We start from the raw sequence: 17,331 nt of genomic DNA, 5'->3' as shown, positions 1-17,331 counted from the left end.
ATGGATCCAGAGGCAGCAGTCTTCATTCTACCATGTAGGCTTTTGTCCTGGGGCTGCTCACCTAAAAGCTTAGGAATGAGCCTAAACTGACGAATGAAAAGGATCAATGTCATGCATGCAGATCCTTTAGTCAAAGTGCAGCGGTCTGCAGCAGTTTGGGGGTTCTCTGAGCTGAGCTGCCATCCACTTTCACTACATTTCTGAACACGTACACTTTGCACCCAGGAAGGGACAGAGGTAAACCAGCACTCTCTGCAGGGATTCTGTCTTTGTGCATGCAGAGTTCCCAGAAATAGAATTTCAGGTGGAGATACGAGAGCAAGTTGTTTATTTGAGAATTAATCCTACAAAGCACCAGAAAATGAAAGCAGAAAGGGAAAGAAGTTAATAAACGATGCATCATGAGCTCTGTTACTGCTGGGGCCAAATGGGACTCAAACCCCTCTTTAGGGCAAGGATCAGCAAGCTTTTTATGCCGCTGGCCAGATCATAAATATGCTGGGATCTGAGGGCCATATGATCTCTGTCACAAATCCTCTGTGTGATACTAGACAGATAATACATTAAAAAATGGTTATTAAATAAATATATAAATGAAGCCATAAAAATGTTCCAGTAAAACTTTATTCCCAAAAACAGGCCAGATAAGGCCCTTGGGCCAACCTCTGCTCTAGACTAGTATGGGATGCGGGATGGGTCACTTCTCAGGGCTCTATCCAATGAGGGGGCAGGGAACAGAGAGATTTATCTACTTCCTCCATGAGTCACTGGTTCAGAGCTGGGCAGGCTCCAGAAGCCTAAGAAAAAGAGTCATGAGTGCCTATAGTCGGAAGCCAAGAAATTGGTGTGCACAGGAATGGTGAGTGCCAAAGGGATATGGGCAGAACCACCACAGCTGCACAGACACTGTCCAGCCGAATCTGCTCCTAAGGAGGAGGAGAAGAGGGTGGCAAGAGAAAGGGAGAGGGAAGCAAACACACAGGCCCCCCACTGACTGAGCACTGCGGATGGTCAGCGCCACGGTCCTTGTTCCCTCTCTCCCTTTACCCTCTGCCTGCCCCACTGGACCTCCACAGAACGACCAGTGAGGAGCCCAGCAGGTGGGGTTCTCCAGGGCCACAGTTTACCTGTTGCTCCAGGTAGGCCCTAACCACAGCCCCACCATCGCCAGGCCTCACCTCCTAGTATACCCTGCGACTCCTCCATCCCTCAAGAGGTCTTTCCCTCGAGTGGAGTTTCCGTGTGTTGTTTTGTCCTCATTGAAATTAAAGTGTCCTTTTGTTGGATGAGAAGAAGATGGAGAAAATCAATAGAAGAGATTGTGCATCTACCAAAAGCCTATGGTCTCCAGGCCTACTCCATCCTCGAGAAAAGGGAGAGAAACCACCCTTCCTCTTTTCTACACCCCAGCTGGAGTCAAAGCAAAAGAAAAAAATTAAATTAAATCATCTTATTATGTAATTGGGACTAGGCCTCAGGCCGCAGCAGTTCAGAAGGGATTAAGGGCAGAGCCACCTGGGCAGCCATTCTCCTGGGTCCCATTACCACCCCCCTCATTCCTTTTTATAGCCAACAGATTAAAATGCGAGCCTAGCAATCTTTGATCTTTCACTTGCTGACACAAATCCTTTCAAGCTTCCAACATTTTCTGCTGAGGTAATTAGTACTAATTAAAAGGTTTCCAACAGTCTTTGCTCCTTTTTTTTTTCCTCCTGTGTGTCTCCCCCCACTCCCCGGTTCCCCTCCCCCAAAGAAATTGCTTTTACAAGTACCTTCTAGCCCTGAAACATGGGCATCCCTCACTTTCTTCTTTATCTGACTTGGCCAGATCAAGTAGATTAGTGACTCCATTATTCCGAATACAAAGCCAGACAACAGGTTTTTACTATCGCTCCTGACCTGTTGAGAGCACATGGGCTTATATTCAGAAACAAGCGTCTTGGTTTATACGAAGAGACAGTCCAATTATGCAGGAAAAGTCACCATGCAGTGTCGTCTTCTGCCCGAGGAAGGACACCATTTAGTGACGAAGTGTTTCACTCCAGTGTCTGTCTCTTTTTCTCTCTCTCTCTCTCTCTCTCACACACACACACACACACACACACATTGCGCACGCGTACTGCTTCACTGCTCAGACTGACAAGTTGCAAAACTTGCCTCCTAGCTTGCTTTGTTTCTGTGCTTTCTCTTTGTTTGGAGAGGTTATGGGGCAGGAAAAATCCATATGGGCTATCTAAAGGATAATGTCCCCCCAAAATTAAAGAATGGATCATCTTAAAGTTTAAAAAAAAATACTTGGAGAGAAACATGCGCGTGCATGCAGGCACATGCACACGCACACATGCGAGCGCACCCTGAGCCATGTATTCAAATTTCCAATAAGCAGACAGCCTCTGTGGTCTTCCCTTGGTTCTTTGCCATGGCAGTGGGGGCATGGACGCTCTGGTGGTGTCGCTGAGCTGGGAGCCCTGCCCTGGAGCGAGTGTGACCTTGACTGGAGCTTCTGACACACACCACTCCCTGCAGCCACATCTCACTACCAAGAGTCCAGTGCCCAGTGGGTGGGCGGGATGGCTGAGGGCAGGCGGGCCTGGGAGGAGGGAGGGAACCGGCAGGGACTAAGGGCTACAGCAATCTGGGACACTCTCCGCTCTTCACCTGCCGCTTAGCAGAAGTGAATGTGGGAAGGGTAGGTGACACTTAATCCCACAGAATCCCTTTCTTACAGATGTGAAAATGGACACTGGACACCGGGAAGGGGTTGCTCCTTAATGAAAGGCTGATGTCAGCTCTCACGAGCACTGTGATTCCAGGCAGCTCTCAGCGACATCAGCCTGCTGACCTGGAAGGCAGGTGTGAAACCTGCTCCACTGGCCTCACGAAGGTTCAAAGGTCCAAAGGTCCAGTGGGCAGTCCATTTGCTCAAGGGCACAGATTAGCTCACAGCTATCTCTCCCAGGCTCTTCAGCCCATCCTTGATAGGGAAGGTGAGACGGCCACTCCCCTCACCCTTCATGCTGGTGTTCAGCATTTTCAGGAGGTGAGAGATGACTTCTCCATGCCTCTGTGAGTCCTACTATTGCAGCGGCAGCAGCAAGGAGACCCCCCCTTTTTTTGACTTGGCTATTAGGGTCATTGTGTTAAATGGGTAGAAATCTTCCTTTAGAGCCCTTAGGCCCAGAAATTGGTCACTTCGGACCCCAAATGGGCATTGATGAGGCTGTCCTGATCAGTGCATGAGGCCACTAAAAAATATACTCACTCCCTACCCCACCCTCGGGAAAAAAAAAAAAAAAAAGCAAACAGCGAAAAGTAATGGATTTAATGATCTAGAAAATCTAGACGCTGGAAACTCCAAGGGAGATCATATTAAATTAGACCAGTACAAACAAGCCAAACTAGATTTATCCTCTTGTGGTTACAGATTTTATCTACTAAACCAGGTTTTCGGGGCTAGTGTCTGTTTTCAATGAATAGAACTTTTGAATGTCAAGTCCCAGAATCCCTAGGAGAGGATAATTTACCCCCAGGATCTCAGTTCGGCCAGGGCTGGCCATCCCAGAGTCCCTGCAGAGGGCCAGAGACACAGGCTACTTCTCTTCCTGCTCCTGGGGAGATACCTGTTGAGAACCAGTCACAGGAGGGATTCAGAGGTGGGGGGAGGCAGGGATGAGATTCAGAGAAAAAAGATGAATTTTTTCCTTGACTCCTCCCTGAAGGATTGAGGAAACCTGAGAGGGAAAGGAGTGGGAGAGTCAAACAATGGCAGAGAACGTTCTGGAACAGAAGTCACCTACTCTTAAAAACACACACATGAACTGGATTAAGAGTACCCTTAATACTATTATGGACCCAGCATGTGGGGAAATGCCTTCGGGGTCCTTTTTCTAGAGCAAAAAAATGAAACCATTTTAAGTTTTCCTTCTACCACCTTGCCTCTGAAGCCAACGGAGAGAAAGCCTTTGCTTGTCCAGCCTTCCTCTCCCAGGAGCCTTCCCCCAGGCCAGCCCAACAGGGAAAGGCTGGGCCTCCCCGCAGGGGAGGGGACTGGCTGCTGCCATCCTGATTTGGGTAGCTGCTAAGACATAATTATAATGAAGAGAAGGCGGGTGGGGGGGCGGGTGGAGGAAGGAAATTACTTTTGAAAATTATGAAAAATACCTTGACGGCATCTCTTTGAGGCTCACATTTAGCTCTCGGAAAAGATTTCTGCCAAAGGGTGAGTTCTGACAGGGAAAGATGAAATGAAGGGCTGGGGTTGCGGGGCGGGGGGGTGGGCCCTGCAAAGAGGCAGCCGTCTGTCAGAACTGATGACTCGGCAGCTGCTGTCAGACTGGAATACGTACCCACCCGGTGCAGGGGGCCGCTGCAGAGGACAAAAAAAAAAGCCCGGACAGCAGCCAGTCTGGCCAAAATGACCACACAGAGACGCACACACCAGCGGGTCAAGCCCTCAGACCACCAAGCACTTCCCCAGAGGCTCTAATCATCCAGGAGAGAACTGGGTTTAGACAGTAATCCCAAGAGTTTTCAACTCTGTTGACTCTGACCCAGACCCAGCGCTGGGAGCTCCCGGGCCCTGCATTAGGGGAGAGCGTGCAGGCAGGGCTCAGCCCCCCGTGCTCACCACCAGACAGATGGGGGCCACGCAAGCCCTGCAGAGCCCATCACTTTTCTTTCGGGTCTGCCTCATTTGGATTTTTAAGACATTGCCTTTTATCTGCACCAACCCTGCATTCGAGTGAACTCTCCAAAAGGTCATTTCCCTGACTTAACTCTGAAAGAAGTGGGGAGTACTTTAATGCAGGATTTGTTCTTTGTGTGCTTGTGGTTTGTTTGATGGGGCTACATCTCGGTTGGGTGGGGGAAACATGAAACTGAGAGTGAGGAGCCAGTGGTGTACCAAGGAGACAGGGAGGAGGCCAGCGGGAGTGTCCAGCACGGCAAGGGTGGGGTATTGTATCACTGACACTGTTTGAAACCGTCAGATCATGGTGGTAATAAAATCAGAGCCTGGGGCTTTGTTATGTTTTATATGTTCTTTACAGACAAGGCAGCCCCTTTACTCCCACACCTAGGGCAAGGCAACCTGTTTCTACCCCCAGGAAACCTGGCCTCGAAGACCATTTCTGCTCCCTACGGTCTGCGTGATCTAGGACAAAGCAGTTGACGCATTTGGGTCACGCATTCTGCATCTATGAAAATAAGAGAATTGGCCCAGGGGTGCCTGGGTGGCTCAGTGGGTAAAGCCTTTGCCTTCGGCCCAGGTCATGATCCCAGGGTCCTGGGATCAAGCCCAGCATCGGGCTCTCTGCTCAACAGGGAGCCTGCTTCCCCCTCTCTCTCTGCCTGACTCTCTGCCTACTTGTGATCTCTCTCTCTGTGTCAAATAAATAAATAAAAATCTTAAAAAAAAAAAAAAAGAGAGAGGGAGAGAATTGGCTCAATGATGATTAAATCTCTTCCATTTAAAAGTTTCTTAAAATCCATATTTTCCAACAATTATTTCAACTGGAAATTTCAGCAGTGAAATGTATTTCCCATGACTATGCTGAAGGAAAGGCCAGGGCTCACACACACAGTGCGTCAAGACGGGTCTGGGAGAGCTCTCCAGCGCTGCCCAAACACTGGTTTATACCTTCAAAGGCAGGGAAGGAGTTCCCTGACCCTGAACGCTGCGGGTCTGCTTGTCTGATGTGGCAGAGGGATGCGGTGGGGGAGCTGCACGAGTGTTACCTTCCTTGCCCTCCCTGGAGGCAGGCGGGCACCAACCACCCCAGTCCTCTGGACCCCGCAGGCAGGGACACCGGGCGATGCCACCGATGTATAGAACACTCTGGGACAGAAGGCAGCCCAGAGTTGAAGGCAAAAGGTGTTTTGCTTAGTTTCTTTCCAAAGATGAGTTAATGTGTTTCAAGGTCAACTAGAGAAAGGGTGCACCAGGCAAAAAGGGAAAAAAAAAAAAAAAAAAAGTGTTTAAAAGGCTGCGGCTTTAAAAGCTTAACCAGCAAAGCCCCTCCAGCTTTCAGTCAATGGGAATCAAAACAATGATTTCAAGCTATTTCATTCAGTCTATAGGCAGGATCACTAGATGAAGGCTTGCTCCTTTCTTTCCTTTTCCCCCATTTCCAAACTGCGATCCATTCCCCACTCCTAAAGACCCATTTTGACAGAGTCTATTGTCAGCCTTTTCAGGACATTAGCCACCCCAACACAAACTCTTGGGCTATAGAAGTTTTCTGGGGGCTCTCTTCTCCCCCCCGCCACTGCCCTCCCTGCGCCTTCAAATCCTAGAGGCAATGCCGCAGAAACCTATAAGCGGAGAGGATTTCTAATGCCTGCCACTTGCTTAAAATTGATTTTCAGATGAGAGCTCGAGAGAGCCAAGTATCCCCACAGTTTGGAACACTCATCATCGCTGACGATGAAGTCATTTGCTGCCATAAGCAGAACAAGGGTTAATGACCCAAAATCGAATAAATTACTGGATTCAGATCCATCATTACCACTGGTTTTTTAAAAATCATCTGGAGCGAGTGAGTGTGGACTCCGGGCCATCACAAAGATGGACGCGGCTCCCCTTCCCCTCCTTTGCTTACAACAATAAATCCTTCCGAAGTGCATCTCAGGCTCACACACCAATTAACATTTCTCATACCAGTGCATGAGGGGCCGTGCAAAGTGATTCCATAGTAAATTAGTCTGGAAATTGCCTCGCATGTGACACTGGGAGATGTCCTCCGTCTTTGGGATGGGGGGGTGGTGGGGAGGCAGGAGAACTTTCTTCCCTAAGTGCCACTCCATGGTTTCACCCTGGACGAGGCGGTGGGGACGGTGGGGCAGGCGGCTTTCAGCACCACAGTAAATCTTCACACAGTTTATCCAAACAAAGACCAGTGTGGGGAAAGGGAGACACACGGGGGAAGCAGATGAATAAGCAAGATCAATTATGGTGGGGGGTGACCCTGGGGCTCCGCTCCATGACACAGATCTCAAAGCAAATTGTGCCCAAGTGGAGCTGACACGGCTGGACTGAAAACAGTGTTCTCCTAAAGGATGTCTGCTCCCCCTCCCATTCACAGGCGGGCAGGGGAGCCAAAGGAGAGAATGGGAAAGGAGGGGAGAGGGGGGCAGAGAGGGGCCAAGGGAAGGGAGACAAGGAGGCGGGTGAATGAAAAACCACACATAATGGTCTGGGGTTTATTTTACTGAGAGCAAAATGGCTCAATTTGAGCACTTTAGACTGTTGAAATTGGCTAGCGTGAGATACAAGGGTACCTCCAAGAGGACTGTTACATCGGCAGCAGGAGACTGTACGACCAGGGGGCAGAGAAAAGGAAAATAAATATATAAATACACAAACACACACACACACACACACACACATACACACACACACGTGCTCACACAAGCACGCCTCCTCCATCCTGCAAACTTTCTTGGGACCAGGGAGAATCACAGAGGTGATTTGGCAACAAAATGCTCAGCTAAACATCCCGATGCCCTTACCTCCTCGAATTGCATCCCTAATGTGTGGGGCGCCTTGTACTTTGCCCTCCTGCTTTGTGTTCCGAAAATGCCACATCTTTTAAAAAAGAAGCCTGGTTTATTATTTAGTAGGAACAGCGGGTGTGGGTGTGTGTGTGTGCGCGCGCGCATGTGTGTGTGTTTTAAGGGCTGCTAATAATTCTGATCCCCCTTTCAAAAACAATCCACCCCTCACTAAGAAAAAGTCAGAGCGACTGACTAATGGGAGTAATTCAAAGTACCTCAATTAAAATTCAGGTTTTGGCCTTTCGAGCAGTCTATTTAAAGATTTTTTTCCCCTAGATTGGTTGTAGACAGATGATTATTAAATATTTATGTGTCTGTGAAAGGGGCTCTTGGAGCTTGGCTCGGCTGAGGGCTGAGCTTTTTGTTGCTGTTGCTTCTCCTCTCGGAGGGTCCAAGGAGTCATTACTTTATTTAGGGCCTTAACCACCTAGTTTCCAAGAGCCCCACATGCCAGCCCGGGGTTCTTCCTAGGGTGGGACAGAGGCACCCCGGCTCTCTCCATGTGCAAGGTGGAGACATCAAGGAACCTTCTCTCCGTTGAGCAAATTCGGACTCTCCTTCCAAACTCAATCCAAATTCACTCCTCTGAGGAGTTTTCACTGATGACTTCACTCCCAAGAGGGCACAAGGACTCTCCGGTCTTTCGTGATCCTCACCAGGTATTTCCCTGTATTGGTACATTCACTCTCCAGGAAGAGAAAGTTCTGTCTCCTTTAATGGTTTATAATCTCTGGAGGCAGCGTCTGAAGATGTTGCACCATCCACACCTTTGACTGGCTGGTTTAGTCTCCTTCACTGTGTGAAACAATGACTCCTTTTCAAATTTACCTGAACCCCTACACCAGAGAGGTTCTTGTCACTGCCCAGAACTTTCCTTTAGGAGAATTAAGTCACCTTATTTTAGCACCAAGCTTCTTTGGGGGGAACAGAGAGAGTTCGAGCAAAGACTTCTCTGTGCTAAGACCAGGAACAAGGACATGGGTGGGTGGTACAAGACAGCCGCCACCTCTTCTTCCAGCAAGAATGGTTTATCGACATTTTTCTACGTGCAAAGAGCTGAGGAAAGTAAGCGGTTTCCGCAAGCTGGAAATACTCCCTCACTTCTATACTCCGAAATATCCTATGGCTTTAAAGGTATGGAGAAATATGGATAATGTATCCTAAAAAAATGCAAATGGTTTAGTCATATTTATATAGTAGTTTTATATGTGGGGGGGAAATTGGACAAAGTAGTAAGGAGAAGACTGGAATTCTACCTTGGCGGAAGGGGATGAATCTGTTTTGTTTGGCTTCTAGCAACAAAGATTTACTGCTTTTCTAGTATGAAAGGAGACACCAATTAAAAAAAAATACTTTAAAAGAAGAGGTCATAATTTCTGCCCTCAAAGCTGACTTTCCTGATTAGTAAGTCCCTCCACCATCTGCAACAAAACCACCTGAGAAAGGATTTAAAAATACAGATGAGGGGCGCCTGGGTGGTTCAGTGGGTTAAAGCCTTTGTCTTCGGCTCAGGTCGTGATCCCAGGGTCCTGGGATGGAGCCCTGCATCGGGCTCTCTGCTCATCAGGGAGCCTGCTTCCTCCTCTTTCTCTTCCTGCCTCTCTGCCTACTTGTGATCTCTGCTTGTCAAATAAATAATATCTTTAAAAATAAATAAATAAATAAATAAATAGATAGATAGATAATAAAAATAAAAATACAGATGCTAGGGACCAAAACTGGAACTTCTACTACAATAGATCTAGAGTATGGACACAGCCTGTCTCTGTTCCCCCAAGACTTTCTGATTAACAGACAAAGTTTGGTAATCAGTAGGCCAGCATATCTACCAGATATCCAATCTTCTGCTTCCATCTCTAGATCACAGTTAAAAACTAAGAGGAGTTGTTGACAGGATTAACAAATTTATCAGAATCTGCTCCTACTTTAAATAACCAGAGGAAGTTACATGTTGCTTTTGAGAATACTCTCTACCTTGATTACAGGTATAGGTAAAAACCTGACCTGGACTACACCAGAATATCCAAACACGCTTTTTTAAAATGTTGGATCATTTCTCATTGTAATATTTGGAAATTTACCTAGGGGTATATACCCCTATCTTTAAAGCTAATCATCTTAAAATAATTACCCTTGAGGCTAGACACTCAACCAGTAACTTAGGATGTGAACTTGTAAATTACCCATTACTCACAGAGATGAATTTAAGTCAGTCTTTACTCGTTGTTCACTGATTTATGAATTCATAAAGTTACTCACTCAGTCCCTCATTCACTCATTCAGACACTTAGCCAACAAATATTAGAGACTAAGCTACAGAATGCTGGCTTTACACCCTGCCTCCCCATCTTCATTTGATACCAAACGCTACCTTGTGGTACCAGGTGGTACCCAGCACTGTAGGTGATTAAGGGCAATCAGGCAGGCAGGCAGGCATGGCCATTCCTCCTCTCCATTAACCATGCTGTTTCCATTTGTTAGGCAAAAATTTTATTCCAGGAATTCCAGTCTTGGCCGGCTTCTTCCTCCCCCTCCCAGACCGTGTGAGCTCAGAGATGGCCAGCTCATTTTGACAGCACTTTCCTCCTTCAGCTCACTTCCTCAACTTGTTGACCGTCCTCATACAGCCTCTGCTAAGCACCATGTGCCATAAAACAGCCTGCTTTGCCACCTCCATCCAGGACGACTGATGCTATTATCTGTTTTTTCTCTTTTCCCACAGCATGTATGGCCTCCTAACATACCATACCATTTATTTATATATCATGTTGACTGTTTAATGTACATTATAAGGTCCACGAGCATGGTTGTCAGTTTTGCCCACAGATGTAATGTAAGCATTTAGGATCATGTCTAATGCACAGTGGGCACTTCAGGGAGGGAGGGAGGAAGGGAGGGGGTTTCTTCCCACCATGGGCCAAGCTTGACTTGAGTCAGTCAAGAAGGTTAATCTGCTGTTGGCAGCCATGAATCAAGAGGAAGGGTTTGGGGGATTATCAGCTTCCTCCGATTTTCCACCTGCCAATCCCCTCCAATTGTGGGATGCCTGGGAACAGACTACTGTCATATCACTGCCCATCCATCCTCTCAGCCAGGGGTGGCACTCCCTGCTCGGTTTGCTCTCTAAACGCTGGCCACCGCTTCCTTCCCCAGGAACCAGCATTTTGCGAAGGCCGGAGCCATTTGCTCATAAATACCAACTCCTGCTCCCCCCACCCCTCACTCAGACTCCAAACATCCCTTCATTTATAAAAAACGGTTCATTTCAGTTTCTGTTCCCTATTCTGGAAATGGCTAAAATGAGACATCCTCCCTACCCCCCCAAACTGGGAAGACTAAGCTTGGGTTAAGTAAGCTTTTTACTGGAAGAGGGTTAAAAAAAAAAGAAAGAAAGAAAGAATCAGCTTTGTCCTCCCAGTCTGGGGGTCCTTCAACCCCAAATTGTGTGCCTTTTCCAGGCTTGAGTCCTGAGGAGCCTTCTCAGTCCACCCTTTGCCCTCTCGTACAACCTGAGGGGTTCCCACAAGCCTGAGACTTTCCAGAAATGTAGAAATGAACTCCTCTTACAGAAGCCCAGTGTTGCCTTAGTGCCAGCGACCACCTGTCTCCTGTCTCTGCCATGCTCCTTGGTTCTGTCTCCCTGTCCTCTGCCTCAGCCCCTCACACCAGGCCAAGTGTTCTTCATTTAATTAAGATGCCCTCAGATGAGTGGGGCAAGAGCTACCTACTGGGTGCGAGGCCCTTTACAAATACTATCGCTAATACAAGTAACAACTCTGCAAATGGATTGTTATCCCCATTTTACAGAAGTAGAAACTAAGGCTCAGAGAATATAACCAACTTACACCCTAAGTCACCCTGCTAAAAAGTGGTAACTCTGGGATTTGAAGCTTGGAGCCATAGATTGTGAGGGCCATGCTTTCCCGCAACAGATGCTATGAACTGAATGTTTGTGCACTCCCACAATTCGTAGGCTGAAGCCTCAATCCCCATTATGATGGTATTGGAAGATGGGGCTTTTGGGAGGTAATGAGGGTCAGATGAGGTCATGAGGGTGGGGTCTTCATGATGGGATGAGAGAGACCAGAGTTCTGAGGACAAAGTGAGAAGGTGTCTGCCTGCATGTCAGGAAACGAGCTCTCACCAGGAACAGAAGCCAGTCCCTTGATCTCAGACTTCCAGGCTCCAGAAATGTGAGAAAATAAATGTGTGTTGTTGAAGACCCCCAGTCCGTGGTATTTTGTTGTGGCAGCCCGAGCTGACCCAGACAGTGCAGCAAGGAAAACAGGAGCTCCCCCTGAATCCCCAGGGTCACCTCTATAATACCCAGGCCAGTCCAAACAAGACTGGCCCATCTGGGATCCCTGAGGAGTGTTAAATGCTGAAGCCCAGGACGTGGTTTTAGGTGGGTGGGTGCAAGGAAGTCTGTTTTCAGTCTCTTTCACCCATGAGGAGCTACAGGCCTAGTGCCAAGAACCCTCTTTTAAATGCTTGAATGGTCAACAAAATCCCTGAGATCTGAAAAAAAAAAAAAAAATAGGTCTAACACGTGAATAAAAAATTACAAAATTAAGACTAATAAAGGTTCAAATAAATTTCAACAGAAAGAAATATTATATTCATGGGTAGGTCAAGTGCAAATCAAGCCAAGCTCCTCTACAGTTTAATGTAACAAAGTTTATCATAAGAAAATTTATTTATTCTTAAGCCTCAAAACTGTGAAAATGATTTTTAGGATCCTTTCAAAAACTTCATATTGAAACCTCATCGCTCATATTTAATGTGAGTTGGAGGGGGTCATTTTACTAAGTTTAATATGTTGTAATATGGGGTCTCTAAAATAGAGGTATTCATGTTGTTCCAAGGTCTTAAAATATCCCTACTTTCCGGTGAGAAGTTCAGGCCGGCAAAATGTGTGTGATGGCTACCATTTTCCTATTCGTTTGTGTTTACTGTGTTTTGCTAGAGCACCCCTCATGGCTGAGCCAGGTTCCAAGCCAGGGGAAACCACAGTCCTGTAGGGGGACTGGAAGCCGAGGGAGAAATCACCAAATAATGGCAAACAATTTCAGACCCTTAGGCTTCTGTAGAAGGCAGGACCTCTGGAGAGGCAGTGCGGTGTGCTTCAAAAGCACCAGATTGGGAGTCAACAGACCTGAGTTCTATTCCCAACGTCACTACCAACAAGTTGTAGGACTTGGGATACACCCCCAGCTCCTAGAACTATGCACCCAACAGGGATTCAATAAAATAGTTGAATGAATCAATATGAGGGAGCTTAATAAGTCAGTGTTCCCTAATGGCATGTGTGAAGACCCCCTGGGGCTGGAGGGGGGCAGGGGGACAGGCTGACTTTGAACAGCACATGTTCTCCCCCATCTTGCTCCCAGCCACAGTCACCTGCCAACTGTAGTTATCTTTATGTAAATCAGACTTTCCAAAAGCCCTTTACTGCAGGGCTGGGAGGTGTCTAAGGAGTACATTGTGGGGTCACATGATACAGCTCTGAAGTGTCACCTCTTACCCAATATGCTGGGCCACCTTTGTCACAAATGCAAAGGGCTCCCTCAAGAGCCCCAAGCCTGTCCCTCTCAGCCCACCCTTTACCTGCCGACTCTAAGGTTCACCTCTAGGATTCATTTTCACCAGAGTCCCTGAACAGGAGGAGGCACAGCCGGCCTCCTCCCTCCGCCTTCGTCTCGAACGAGGCTGCGGGGAACCGAGGCGGGCACACTGAGTCAGAGCCATCCCAGCACTCACAGACCCACACCCCATCCCCGCAACCTCCACAGAGGGAAGGCTGACAGCCTCCCACAAGACACACCAGCAGAAGCCATCTTCATTTGCAAGAATTCACATGTTCCCTAATTATTTCGAGAGGACTTTCAGACTGAGGCAATCGCCTCCCCTTTATCACTTGCCACACGCACCGTGTCAGAGCTCCGGCACTCATCAGCAACACCCTCCCAGTCCCGGCCCCCCACCTCCACCCCCAAAAACCCAAATAATTTCAAAAACATTTTTATCCTAAAATGTTCCCCTCAATTTAAAAAAAAAAATTATCTTCAAGCGAAGAGATTTCTTTCCATTTCAATCCCACAACAAGGAGAATGTCAGCCCAGCTTTTTTTTGACAGACAAATTATTGAATCAAAGAGAAAATGCCATTAAGCTCACAGGTTAGCAAGTGTCAGGAATGGTTTAAAGAGATATCCCCATTTATCTTCCAAACATGCACGAAATGTCACTAATGTGTGTTTATCATGTATAATCAGACAAAGAAAATATCGAAATAAAGTACTCCCGCATACAATAGAAATCTCCTTCCATCCTTCAAGATATCAGTGCTATTCAAATAGAATAATAATGATGAAGCCTCTCTCTTGAAAATGGAAATCAAGTGAAATGTAGATAGAAATGATTTTTTTTTTTTTTTTGGTAGTTGATGTACATTTCTAAAGTGCATTAACAGGAAATCCAGAACTTTTTAGGTCAATTATATTGTCAGTATTGTCAATGCCACTGAAATGAACACTCAAGCAGTGCCTGTTCTTGCTGGAATCAAGCTACAGAAGAACCCCCTAGATTGGGGACTCAGAGAAGAACCAGAGACACACTGGAAGCCTGACATTGTTCCAGCATGCATATATATGTATCTATATTTTTTTCATTCAAAGCTGTCCAAGCCCCCAGGCATTTTTGCTTACTATAAATTTCAATAGGAGGGGAAAAAAAATCTACAGCTGATCTCAAACCTAGCTTTATTTTCCTCCCTCTTCTCCCCTCCATCATGACGAAGCATATTTTTGTAAGCCAGGTGCTATGACAACAATAAAACGCAGCCCCGGAGTGAATGCTCTGGACAGCGAGAGCACTGCTACGCATTCTGGACTTGCAAGAGACCTGGGTACACGAGCTGTCCCCTGGAGAAAGAGACAGCCCTTGCATCAGAACCGACCGTCCCTTCCAGATCTGAAAAGAGCTGGTATTTCAACCTGGAGAGAATTTCACTCTTACTGCTTTCTCTCCCAACCGTCCCACCAGCTTTATGACTTATTTCCCCACTTTCTGGGTCACAAGTGTCCCGAGAGCAGAAACGACACCTGTTTTGGTGCATCACGGAGTCCACTGACCTTCAAGCAACTCATGCCCAGAAGCTGGCCAGTGAGCAAGAAAACAGAGAGCATAAAAATGCTCAGAAGCTAGCCAGTGAGCAAGAAAACAGAGAGCATAAAAAGCTGGCCTCTCCCAACCTCACCTCCTCTGGCTCTGGGAAACCTCACAGCCCCATGGAGAAATGGACAACAATGTCGTGGACATCCACGTGTTTGGGAGACAGTAACTTACCACTTCAAGAAAGTGTCTGCTCTCCCCAACTGCTGGCATTAAACTCCCGTGTCAGGTACAACGTAAGGAAAGGAGATGGATACAAGAGGAAAGAGTCCTAAAAATGTGGAGTGCGGTATTAAGACAGCAAGCTCTCAAGTCAGTCAGTCTCCACCATTTAGCTGTGTGGTCTTGGACCCTCGATCCTACCCTGAGGATGGGGATACAAGTCACTGTTACCCCACCAAGGTGGGTGAGCTTCAATGAGTTAAGATGCGTAAAGCCCTGAGGACAGCGAATGGTATGTGATAGGTGCTCCTAAAAATGTTAGCTATTATTTTTAATACCTAGTTCTTTTCTTTCGCTATACGCATCAGGAAAATGAGACTTTGGGACTGGTACAACTCCTCAGGAATTTATGAGTACCGAACTGGGTCCCAAATACAGCCTGCAGAGGCCCCATAACTGGGTCACTCCATCAGCTACTTATTGGATGCTAGCGATCCACTAAAACATGGAAGCAAGTCAAAGTAGACAAGGGACAAAAGGAGGGAACATGAGGAGACTGTGGGGGATGGGTTTGAATAAAACCCATACCCTGAAAGAGGAGGCCCAAACTGGCTACAGAGTGAGGTCGGTCATGCACCAGGGACATCACTATGAAATTCATCAAATCAAATGTTGTTTCTTCCACAGGCCCACAACCATGTCTTCATCATGCTTCATCAATGATCTGTTTGCCCTCTGGCTTTCAACCCTAGCTGGGCTTTGCGGACCAGTAATAAACACATCTCTGTTGTACGCTCTGCATCCAGCACAATGCCTGGAACTTGATGGGCATCCTCCCCAAATGTGGGAGATAACAAAGGGAGACAAGCTGGCAGGCGGTCCAGTTACCATTCTGAGATAGTGCTGGACTTGTTGGGGGGAGGGTGAGCTGTCCAGAGGGAGAGCCCAGGAAGCCCGAAGATGCACTGACGGGATGGGAGATCAAGTTTTACCTCATCTCCAGTTCTCAGGCTGCTGAGTAGCATGTGGACCACAAACCACACCTGACGGAGGGTTGTAGAGACAGCCTACAATCACCACTGTATCAAATGAGGTTCACGTTTGTAGGGGGTGCTGTTCTCACCTCCACGGGGGGAGAAGGGCCAGCAACGCAGATGCCGCCACGGAGACACACACGTGCTTCCCTGCGCCCCACCCCAACCCCGACTTGCTGTCCATCCTTAGGCAAATTAGTAGTGCACCTCTCTGTTCTTAAGTTTACCCAACTATAAAATAAGGACAAAATATCTGCCTTTCAATTTGACATTTTGTATAACAACACTCAGACACAGGGATAGAAAATTCCTAGCCATTCTATTCCTAACAGTTTATCTTAAGGATATTATCAGAGGTGCGTTTAAAAGAAAAAAAAAAAGGTGTATTTCCTGGGGCATTCTTCCTGGTGCTAAACAGAACAGGGAACAACAGAAAATAACCTGCTTCCTCAACAACATCATGACGCATACCTCCTTTATAACAGAAGACGATGAACACAGTAAATGTTGGGTTTTCAAGGACTACTTGTAACATGGGTAAATGTTTCTAAGTAAAAAGCGTGAAACACAATATTATCTTTATAGAATGATCCCAACGTTAAAAATATAATCCACAGATATATGTGTGTATGCACAAAAGTATTATCTACAGGGTTGGATATATACCAGAATGGTTTAAGGGACTATTTCTGGCAAGTGTTGATTTACGGGCAATCTTAATTTGTTTCTTCTGATTTTCAGTATTTTCTGAAAGTTCTATAATGAAAACACATTACATTTATAATCAGAAAAAAAATCTTAAAAACGTAATTTTAGAAAACCCTGATCATATCTACCTCACAGCACTATTCTGAGGCTGGTTATAGTAACAGATGCAGAAGCACTTTGAAATGTATAGAATGATCCATAATTCAAGTGACTGCATCATAGCTAGTCATTAAACATTTTTGGATGACCCATCCAACTGCCCTCCTCCCAGACCAAGGCTATTCTGAGCATGGAACTGCGTGGAGTCCTACCATCTTACCCCAGTGCACTGTGCTAGACTTTGAACTCCTTTTAGAAGTAGCAAATGCAAAGCAAAGCAGATGACCAGTTCGGAGGTTGAGAACTCATGAGCTATCCGACAGCCTGGAGAATGTCAACCCAGACCTCTCACCACTAAACCAACCAACCAGACAAACTTCACACATTGGAAACTCCCCATGAGCTTAGATTCTAAGGTTCTGTATGAACCAGCCAGCAGTCCACTCCAGATTTGTTGAGGTGTATCCCACGGATGCTGAAGAAGCATTCATCCTGCCACCAGGAACACTAATTCCAAGAGGTCTCAACAAGCAAATGACGTCCCAGAGATGTTAGGGCCCAGTGGTGGTAAAATGCTTAACACTCTAATGGCTTGGCAAGTG

At 46.8% G+C, this 17,331-nt stretch overlaps 1 protein-coding gene and 1 long non-coding RNA gene across 3 annotated transcripts in view; both read right to left on the bottom strand.

The window, feature by feature from the left end:
• Nucleotides 1–17,331, bottom strand: part of LRMDA (leucine rich melanocyte differentiation associated) — a 1,045,704-nt gene that overhangs the window by 489,884 nt on the left and 538,489 nt on the right. The window lies entirely within an intron of this gene.
• On the bottom strand, nucleotides 606–2,106 carry LOC309856453. Its single transcript, XR_014307214.1, has 3 exons — nucleotides 1,773–2,106; nucleotides 1,179–1,275; nucleotides 606–926 (listed from the first exon to the last, which is right to left on the bottom strand). It is a non-coding gene; the product is annotated as an uncharacterized lncRNA (long non-coding RNA).

This window comes from Mustela nivalis (genome assembly GCF_964662115.1).
Source record: "Mustela nivalis genome assembly, chromosome: 2".
Classification (NCBI taxonomy): Eukaryota; Metazoa; Chordata; class Mammalia; order Carnivora; family Mustelidae; genus Mustela; species Mustela nivalis.
Note: the sequence above shows the minus strand (reverse complement) of the source record. Positions and strands in the feature narration are given on the sequence as shown.